Genomic DNA, 9,867 nt, shown 5'->3' with positions numbered 1-9,867 from the left:
TTAATGGTGTGTTTTTTCTGAAGTGGATTCATCTACATTTCCAGATCACCCCACACCCGTGGAGTTACTGTATCCTCCCCATCCCCCATATCGTAGAATCATAAAGTCATTTGAGTTGGAAGAGACCTGTAAAGGCCATCTGGTCCAACTCCACTGCAATGAACAGGGACACCTAGAGCAGATGAGGTGCTCAGAGCCCTGTCCAGCCTGACTTTAAATGTCTCCAGGGATGGGGCATTTACCACCACTCTGGATACCAACATAACGCCATAGGTTTAGGAAATGCCACCAGGAAAGCCTTGGCCTTCGAAGTTCCCCAGGCTGGGTAGCTCCAGGCTCAGTGCTGCACAGTCCCAGCCTTTTCCATGTGTTGTATACGGTGCCTAAAAGCTGGGCTTTACTATGCCAAATTCCCAAGTATTGCCTCCAGAAGTCAAGCCAGCCACACGTAATTATTTCAGAATAACAACCCAGTGGCAAAAAAAAAAAAAAAAAAAAAAAAAAAAAACCCACAACACCTTTCCTAGGGACTAAAATGCTCAGGCCTGGTTGAGCATGGTGCTCCAACCTCTTAGGGAAAAGGCAAGGATTACTCTGGTCACCAGTGCAGCTGGAACCAGCAGTGTGTGCTTGTCTAAAATGCTTTTCCTTGGAAGAGATGCTGGGTTTTTTTTTTCTTTTTAATTTATACTGCTTTTTCTTTTTCCTGACACTACAAGTGATCCTGTTCTTCACTCTCTGCTGTCTTGGCACCTTCCAAGAAAATCTGACACTGAGAAATAGGTCCTACTTTTTTTTTTTTTTTTTCCAAGTAATAAATGGAAATACATATTTGCTGCAGCCTTCCAATCTGCACAGGCGACATTGTCAAAATGCTCTGAACTTTTTTTGGAAGCAGCAGATGACTACAGCTGGTTAGCACAATTATAGCTGTTGTGTAATGCTTGGATCCTCTGTTGTTTCATTCATTCTATTCATCAAATTCTGCATTATGCTGTGGGAGAAGATCTGCCTGATGGTAAATTTACATTTTTTCCTATGTTGCTGTTATTTTTCATAGTTAAAGGGACACTGGCAAGTGACACACCACTTTTTTTTTTATGTCATTTCAAAAGCTGTTTACGCTGTAATTTACAGTATCCTCTTAGAAGCCAGAAGAATGGAGAGCTTGAGCAATGTGGCATTTCCTCACTCTTGTACAGTGATTTTTTTTTTTTTTTTTTTTTTTTTTTCTCACTGTGGTCTGCAGGAAGCTCAGACACTTTCTGCTTTGAGTGGTTCACAAGTGGACTTAAGGACAGAGACCACTACTTTTCACCAGAGGTAGGTAGATATGATCTGGAAATTGTCCCCATTTTTACAGGCTGAAGGCAAGTGGACCTTGCAGGATTGGGACTCAGAGTAGCACTGAGTTTAATACGGATCAAAGGACTCCATGGCCTTGCTGTTGCTAGGGAAGGACAACCAGGTTGGCTCCAGTGGATTTAGTAGCCCGTGAGGCATCTCAATCCTACCAGTATGAAGCCAGGGTTTGTATGCCTGGTCAGGTACTTTCCTGGCTCTTCCTTCAACATTTCTTATAAAGCATGCAGTGTAATCTATGTTGTATCATCAGAGGATCACAATAACAAAATTGTCATCAAAGTTGTTATTAATTTTTGATTGAAGATGTTCTGTGAAGCCATCACTATTTAGAGATTCCACTTCTTTTTCCAGGTAGAAAATCAAAACCTGTTCAGCTTTAGAAAACAAAATTTTTTTCTTTCCTTCCTCAAAATGCACATTTTTTTGAAACCTCTGCAGCATACCGACTTTCTGTATCTAAATGCTTCCTGTGTTTAAGTGGAAAAATGCATGAAAAATACTAAAATTCTAGAAGGCTTATGAGAAAAATAATTTGCAAGAAAAAAAAAATGGGATGGCACTGGAGGAAGAAAAAGGGAAGGAATATATTTTACAGATGGTGTTCCTTATTTTTTCTTCCTCTTTTTGGTATTTTTATATCAAAAATGAACAAGTGAACCAAAAGTAAGATAGAAGCGTTAGAGTTTTTGTAGCTCTCCTCCATGTGACTTTCTTTTATTACTCCTTTTTTTGTCCTTTCTTGCCATTGTTCAGTCTGTGTGCTTATAATTCATCCGAGTAATTAACTTAGCGAGCGCAGTAGAATTGCATTAGGCTGGGGATAGAAAGTGCCTTTAACGAGCACCAGGATTTTCACATGACCCAGTGGAGGGAAGAAGATCGGTGTCACTCAGAATGGGCCCCAGGACATCTGGAGAACAGCAAGGCTCAGGTGGACCCTTAACCCAGGATCCACCTTGCTGTTCCACACAGAGTGGTCATCTCCCACGGTGACAAATAGACGCCAACAGCATTCCCGGGTTCCCATGTAATAAAGATTATTTATGCACCATGGCTGCTAAGTGCTACTAAACACAAAAACAAATGACACTGTATTCTCAGACCACTAAATTTGTCTCTCCACTGTACACAGCCTTTGCTTTCCCTTTGGCTGCCTTTTTGCTAGCTGTAAATTGCATAATTCATTCTCTTGGTTGTTTTATAGTTCTGCGGTGAAATTCAGATTCATCATCATTAAATATTGTTATCACTGTTTATACAATGATGCAAGCTGTCTGAAATGCGTCTCAGACTCAATACTGACATCCAACCTCAGGAGAAGAAAGGATTCTACAGAACAACACAGATCACTGCCTAAAAGTAAGTGTGGTGAAATTGGAGAAAATTGTTGTAATCCTGAAAGTTGAGAGGGAAAGTCATATTGTGTTTAGTCCTGGTTCTTACAAAAAATGGAGTAATGCATAGCGAATCAAGAAATGGTCCATTTATGGCCTTTAATATTACCGGTTAGGAAAAAATCACTTCTTTCACTGGAAACACAAGGAAACTGAAGATGCTATAGAAGGCATTCTATGGGGCCCAATGAGATGCACTCGAGGATCCTGAAAGAGCAGGCTGCCAAGCCCCTCTCTATCTTATCTGAAAAGTGAGAGCTGCCAGGTGAAATGCCCAGTGACTGTAAAAAGGAAAATATCATTCCCATTTGTAAGAAGTGTAGAAATAGAGACGCTGGGAACTGTAGGCCAGTGAGTATCACCTCCATGCCTGGGAAGGTAATGGAACAGATCTTCCTGCAAGTTATGTTAAGTCATATGAGGCATGTGGCAGACAAATAGATGATTGGCAACAGCCAACACGATTCCATCAAGAGCAAACTGTGCCTCGCTAGACTAGAGGCCTTCTGTTGTGAAGTGATTACACCAGTGGACAAAGGAAAAGCAACTGATATTATCATGTACCTGGATTTCTGTAAGGCCTTTGACACAGTCCTGCACAACATCCTTGTTTCTAGAATAGAGAGATACAGATATGGAACAGTATTTGTGGGTAAGAAATTATGTGGGTAGTCAAAGAGTTGTGATCAATGGCTCAATGTCCAGGTGGAGATCAGTGATAAGCAGTGTTCCTCAAGGTCTGTACTAGCACTATTTAATAACTTTATTAATAACATGGGGGGGGGGATCAAGCGCACCCTCAGCAAGTTTTCAGACATCAAGCTGAGATTAGCCCTACTCAATTTAACATCAAGGATTAGCAGGTCTTGTGGAAACAGTGTTCTGGGCTCTCAGGGCTCTCTGCTATTGCTGGTTCATAATAATGTCATCATGAAAGATTAAGATGTTGTAGCTCAGCAAAGAGCGGTGATAGTACAATAAATCCCTTTGTTGGGGCATTTCCTCTTGCTGGTTATCTGTATGGCCACTTCAGGCAGCTCTGAAATTAATTTGAACATTCCTCTAGACACTTATCTCCCCAAAGTGATATTTCCTGGGAATCGCTGGGGAAGGAATGAAAACAGAAGAAATACAGCTAAGCCTGAGCACTTAAGACCTGAACCCTCTCTCATTAATGCTGTGTAAATCAGGGTGAATTCCACTTTCATCAAGGGAGTCACGCCAGTGATGTGCTGTCAGTGAGAGGAGGCTCAGGTGCATGCCCTCTTAGTTAGATTTCCTTCATTCCCTTCTACAGAAAGGGGCAATGTTCAGACAAATAGCTACATTTGGCTTTTGGGATATCTCATGTCTCAGAACAGAGACAGGAGGAGAAGAACTTCACCATGTATACAGAAGTTTCAGAATCCAGGCTGTCACTTCAGAGAGGAATTGCAATCGCTGGCAAATACTGACTCAAAAATACTTGAAAGAAACTTAGAAATCGCATGCTCTTTGATCCAATTAACTGTCATTCAGACCTCCTTTCTATCCAGGGAATATTCTTTTTTCACATTCAAGCAAGTACAGTTCCTTTCCAAAGCCCACTGATCCAGAAAATAGTAAGATGAGCTATCTCTAGTACGAAATAAGTGATGAGGAGTGAAGTTGGGGGAGGGAGTAACACAGGGCCACAGACACAGAGCAAAATACCATCTTGGAGGAAGCCATCTCACAGTGAATACAACCAGCTGGGTGTCTGGATGCTTTGTAAAATTTTATTGTGTAATGCACAGATGATGAGCACAGCTGCAAAGCATCAGGAGTGTTTATCATGATCTCCCAGAGCGTTCTGGGTGTGTTCCCCTTTGACACTATTTATGTAGGCTTAACCTAAGCTGATTTCAATGGAGACATCAAAATTGTTTCAAGGTGCATCCTATTATACACAGGATAAGTTTGTGGCTTAAGGTTTCTCTCTGCTGTCTTCTGTGGTATTTATCAGCATGAAGAGGACAACTGAATGAAGAAGTAGCTGATAGCATCTAACTAACCGGCTGCTGTTGCTGGAGCAAATAAAAGACATTTTTGGCACTCACACAAGTATTAAAAGGGGGATTAAACAGATTTTTGGGATGGAATTCAGGCTGAACAATCTGTAATCCATCCTTCTGTGCCTCAACATTGCAACGTTCTTCAAGCAATGGGCCTGAATCTTCCCAGGGTTACTTATTTTACCTGAACATGGGTCCTTTCCAGCACTGGGGCAGTGTAGGAACAGCACGGCTGAGAATTGGCATCCTCATGAAGCGTGATTCGTCTACTCATGCTCCCAGTATTTCATACATGATCACACCAGGCCACAGCACAAGACCAGGCTCTCAGCAACCTTGTCTAGCTGTAGGTGTCCCTGTTCACTGCAGAGGAGTTGGACTGGCCGACCTCTAAGGGTCCCTTCCAAATCAAATGATTCTATGATTAGGTGATTCCATGATCATCCCCTAATTCAGACAGAATTAGGGATCAATTAGGGATAATTAGTCAGAATTCAGGCATCAGTGTCATCACAACTGTGCCACAAGATTCTCACACTTAAATTTAGAGTAGCAGACAACATAACCTGTTCCCAGCTGCATCGGATATCTAGTTGTAAAGAATATTTGTGTAAAATGGATTTTTTTAAAAAAAGTTTTCTCTGTGTATTATACTTCCTGATTTTGGCAGGCAGTGAAAGCATCAAAATACTCCCAAAGAAGCTGATGTTGTAAGTTCCGGCTTGTGGTAGGAGCAGAGAAAGAGAGCGAGGATGTTGGGCAAGAATAGGCACCAGCAGTTACTTGTCTGAAAAGCAATTTTAAATTAGGGATTCAAGAAGTTATTTAGGAAATGCAATGATCAAATCAAATGACACTATTATTAAAAAGCTAAAAAAAAATGTTATAATTTTAAGCTACATTTCTGAATTAAAAAAAATAAATAAATAGCTAACCCATGGCATTAATCCAGTGGCAACCATTCTTTCCCACACTAATACACTTGCAACAGCTTTACATGTTCTGCATTCTGGCCAAGCAACTCTTTGCAAGTTATGGCTGATAACTACAAAACCCCGTAGCACTGTCACAGCTGCAGTATCAAGTTTTAAAAATTAGGGAGCATGTGAGAGACACCAATGGTAATCTCCAGTCCAGTCTAACTGCCATTCATAAAAAGCTGGCTAAACTGGGCTTTGGTGAAGGAATTTCCTCTCTGAGATTCACAGAGCAGGAAGATTTCCTACAAATAGTTTGCTAGGGAGTTAGGATTTGAAGTTGTACCTTCTAGATGCAACTTCCCACTTAGACCTCAGAAACCACCTCTTCCTGGACCTAGAAATAGGAAGCTTCCTCCTCATCCTTTCAGGGCTGTCCAGAGAAGTCATTTGGGTTATCTTCCTATTGAGAATGGCCCGCTTTGAAGGAAAAAGCCCTATTCCCTTCCAGATATCATTCCAGCTCACTGCCACAGCTGCAAATCCAAGGGTGGCAATGGTCTCCAGAGCAGATCTCTACCTCTCATTTCTGTCTACATTCAGTGCAGCAAAAAGCTAAAGAGAGCCCGTAGCTTTGCACAAGATCTCCAAAAGCTGCACCATGAGTATTGTATTCAGTACTCAAGGCCCTGGATCATGTTCAGAGAAGGACAAAGAAGCTGTGAGGAGTCTGGAGCACAAGTCTTAGAAGGAGCAGCTGAAGGAACTGGGATGGTTCAGCCTGGAGGAAGCTCAGAAGAGACCTTATCACTCTCTACAAATGCCTGAAGGAAGGTTGTGGCAAGGTGGATGTCAACCTCTTCAACCCTGTAACCAGTAATGAGAGGGAACGGCCCGAAGTTGCACCAAGGTAGATTCAGATTAGACATCAGGAAATAATTTTTTGTTTTGGTTTTGTTTTTTTTTTTTACTTCAGAAGAGTGGCAAGGCACTGGCACAGGCTGCCCAGGAAGGTGGTGGAGTTATTAACCCTGGAGGTGTTCAAGAAGCATCTCTCTGTACAACATGTAAATATGAATTAGTGGGAAATATTGGTAATAAGTGGACAGCTAAGTTGATGATCTTGGAGGTCTTTTCCAACCTTCATGATTCTATGCCATGGTAACTCTTATTTTAAATTTCTCTCTTTGCAGAGTTGTTTTTGTGAAGTCAGACACTCCCTGAACCTGAGCAATTCTCATCACAAATCCGACTCAGCACTTATTCACATTTCTATCATTTGCACTGAGAAAGTTTTATTCATAGCAGTTCTGCCATTTGTATTTGGAATTCACTTCTGCTCTGAGAAATGCCTGTGCCAGCATTCAGCCAGGAGGGAACTTTATAGTCGCGTTATCAGCTCTGCAAACAGGAGGTTAAGCAAGAACCACTGAAGTGGTAACAGATTTTTAACTCCATCAGAATCAGTTGCTCTCACCTCTGTTGTTGCCCTGCAGTATTTATCACTCAGATGGGCTGGCTCTCCCCACGTACCTGCCCATGGAAGAGAGAAACTGCCTTGCATTATTTGTAAAACAGCTCTGTCCTGAAACACAATAGTGCATGAACCCAAGCTGATAATTTATGAACTCACAGCTAAGCAAGAAACAGTTCCTCCATAGCCCAGGGAAAATGTGCTGTAACATGTTAAATCTTTTTTAAAATGTAAAATCATATTGCCATCCAGGTTTGTGGCTTTCTTAAATGTGGTTGTGCTCAGAGACATGACTATAAAAATGACACGCTTTCACTCAATGGATCTGCTGTCTTCTGCAGGAAATTTGAGGCAGATATGTTTCATTTACGGACAAAAATAATACCTTGTTTTTGTATTTTCTACTCCGCTAGCAATGTAGAAGTTGTGCAGCCCTGGGAAAAGCAGCCAGCCCTCCTCTGGTTCACGCACCATCAACAGCACTGGTAATTGGCTTTAACCACTGGGTTTTGATTGCCTGTGCAAAGAGATTAGTTCAACTGTTGTATCCAGGGCTGGATCCACGGAGCAGCTGGCTAGAGAAACTAGGCCACATTTTCCACTGATACGCAACGCATTTAACTGCAGCTGGGAACTCAAGCTCCTATCACCAACTCTTGCACACCAACCTCTTGAGCTGTGAATCAATAAGCACCAGCAGCATCTTTGAGATGGGTCTGATGGGCACATGATGGGATGGACAACCTACCTAGGGCCCCAGGCAGTGCTGCCTAGCTGTGAGCACTCCCACATCTGCCTTTCATTCAGCTATTTTTAGAAGGGATTGGCCAACAGGTGGGCTGTGTTGCTGGTGCCATTCATCTGGTCCTGGGCCATTTTGTTTACAGGGCAAAAGCAAGCCCAAATGAAATTATCCCTTCAAACGATTTCCCTATGACATGATCTCCCGGAGCCAAATGGATGCCATGCTGTCACCCAACAATCCAGCTGTTTGTGTGCAGCCCTAGAAATAAGCATGCTGAAAGCAGACAATAAAGCTTTCAAGTCCATCTGTTCTTCACTGCAAAAGATGAAGCTGCAATTGCCTCACATTTTCCAACTCAAAGCAGGAAGTTCCCATCCTGACAGCCGGAGTTGCAGGAAGGTAATTTCTGCATGAAAATTCACATTTGGTGCAAGCAAATACATTCTGCATGTGACATTTTGCACAGAGAATGCAGTGAGCTGAATCTGTACAGCTAAGAATCAGAACCCCTTCCACAAAGTCGAGAAGTGATGTCTATGCTTGCCAAGTGCCTTTACAAACTACAAAAGATGTTGCAATTTCTGTGCAAGTTTTAAGCCTGTGAGGATCAAATGGGCTTTGATCAATCTCTACGTTGACATCCTCTACAAAGTGTTCAATCTGTAACAAAGTTTTCCCTTTCTGGTGATTTTATGCAGTGTTCAACATGGAAAGCAGCTGTCTGAGGTAGCTAGCTCCACTTGTCCCCAGCATTTCATGATGACAAATGGGATGTATTTCCATCACTTATCGTAAGATCAACAGTGCAGCTAAGCAAGCTTATTTATTGTCAGCCAGGGGATGGATGGCCTTAAGTGCCTTCCTTAATAGGGGCTATTCCCTAACAAAGGCACTACCCACAGATCCAAGTATCTTCAATTTTTGCCCATGAGCAATCACATTTAAAATGAGTCTGCTCTCACTGATCCAGCAATATAACTACTTTTAATTTTTCTCACTTGCCAGCACAAGTTGGTGCCGCTTTCCTCCCTCAAACTGGAAGCTCAGAGAGGGACCACACTGTCCTCCTTGTCGCACAAGATCTACACCATCAGCATGGCTCTTCCATATCCCATCTCTATGCTGGTAGGGAGAACCTCACCCCATGCCCCTTGCTAAGGGCTCCCTGGGTGCTTCCTGCCATATCCTACAAGCACAGCATTAGCAGTGCTCACACTGATAAGCCACGACCCAGCGCTGTTTGTACTTCTCAGTCACCTTTATTTGTTTAAGAGGCCAGACAAGGCAAACACTTGTGATGCCTTGTTTATTCTGTGGCTTTCACTGGAGCATATTAAACTCATCATTACTTCATATAAGCTAGAGATAGGCATTTTTTTGCTGGCAAGTGTTGACAGTAAGTAACAGACACTCTGCCACAAGGTAACATGTTTATATACTGGTGCAAATGCCTGGTGGATTTTATCCCTGTAAAGCTATCACAGATAAAGAAGCTACTATCAGATAAGTGACTATAATAAATGGCCACAATTAGTGCTCTGCTGATGAGACTACTCGGTGGTCTCTCTGCTCCATCTTGGACAAACCCCAGGCTAGCTTCTTAATACAAATGTAGACCCTTTAAAATAACATCATCCCCACCCCCCACTTCGACTTCTGGGAGCTGTAGATTTTACTGTAATACCACTGTTAAAAGAATTGAAGTCTCCCTGTATTTATCTTCAGAGGACATAAGTATGGGAAAACCAAATCAGACACGAAATAAATGTACCCATTTCCCCCCTCCATACACACACACACACTCCAAGCTGCCCAGGACTTAGAGATCTGTGATTCTATGACTCGCAGCCACAAGAGAACTTGAGAACTACAATAAGCAAGGGAACCCAATCGGCACTGAGCTCCATGTCCTCCTGCTATCCTGTTGGTAAAAATGATC

General features: G+C 42.3%; 1 long non-coding RNA gene across 1 annotated transcript; it reads left to right on the top strand.

The window, feature by feature from the left end:
* Positions 1 to 1,243: 1,243 nt before the first annotated feature.
* On the top strand, positions 1,244 to 7,095 carry LOC122161336. Its single transcript, XR_006169160.1, has 3 exons — positions 1,244 to 1,323; positions 2,570 to 2,724; positions 6,903 to 7,095. It is a non-coding gene; the product is annotated as an uncharacterized LOC122161336 (long non-coding RNA).
* The last annotated feature ends 2,772 nt before the right edge of the window (positions 7,096 to 9,867 follow it).

This window comes from Centrocercus urophasianus, unplaced genomic scaffold, assembly GCF_019232065.1.
Source record: "Centrocercus urophasianus isolate 14NV4802_14NV808 unplaced genomic scaffold, USGS_Curo_1.0 seq_10, whole genome shotgun sequence".
Lineage (NCBI taxonomy): Eukaryota > Metazoa > Chordata > Aves > Galliformes > Phasianidae > Centrocercus > Centrocercus urophasianus.
The sequence above is the reverse complement of the archived record's forward strand: the minus strand, read 5'-3'. Positions and strand labels throughout refer to the sequence as shown.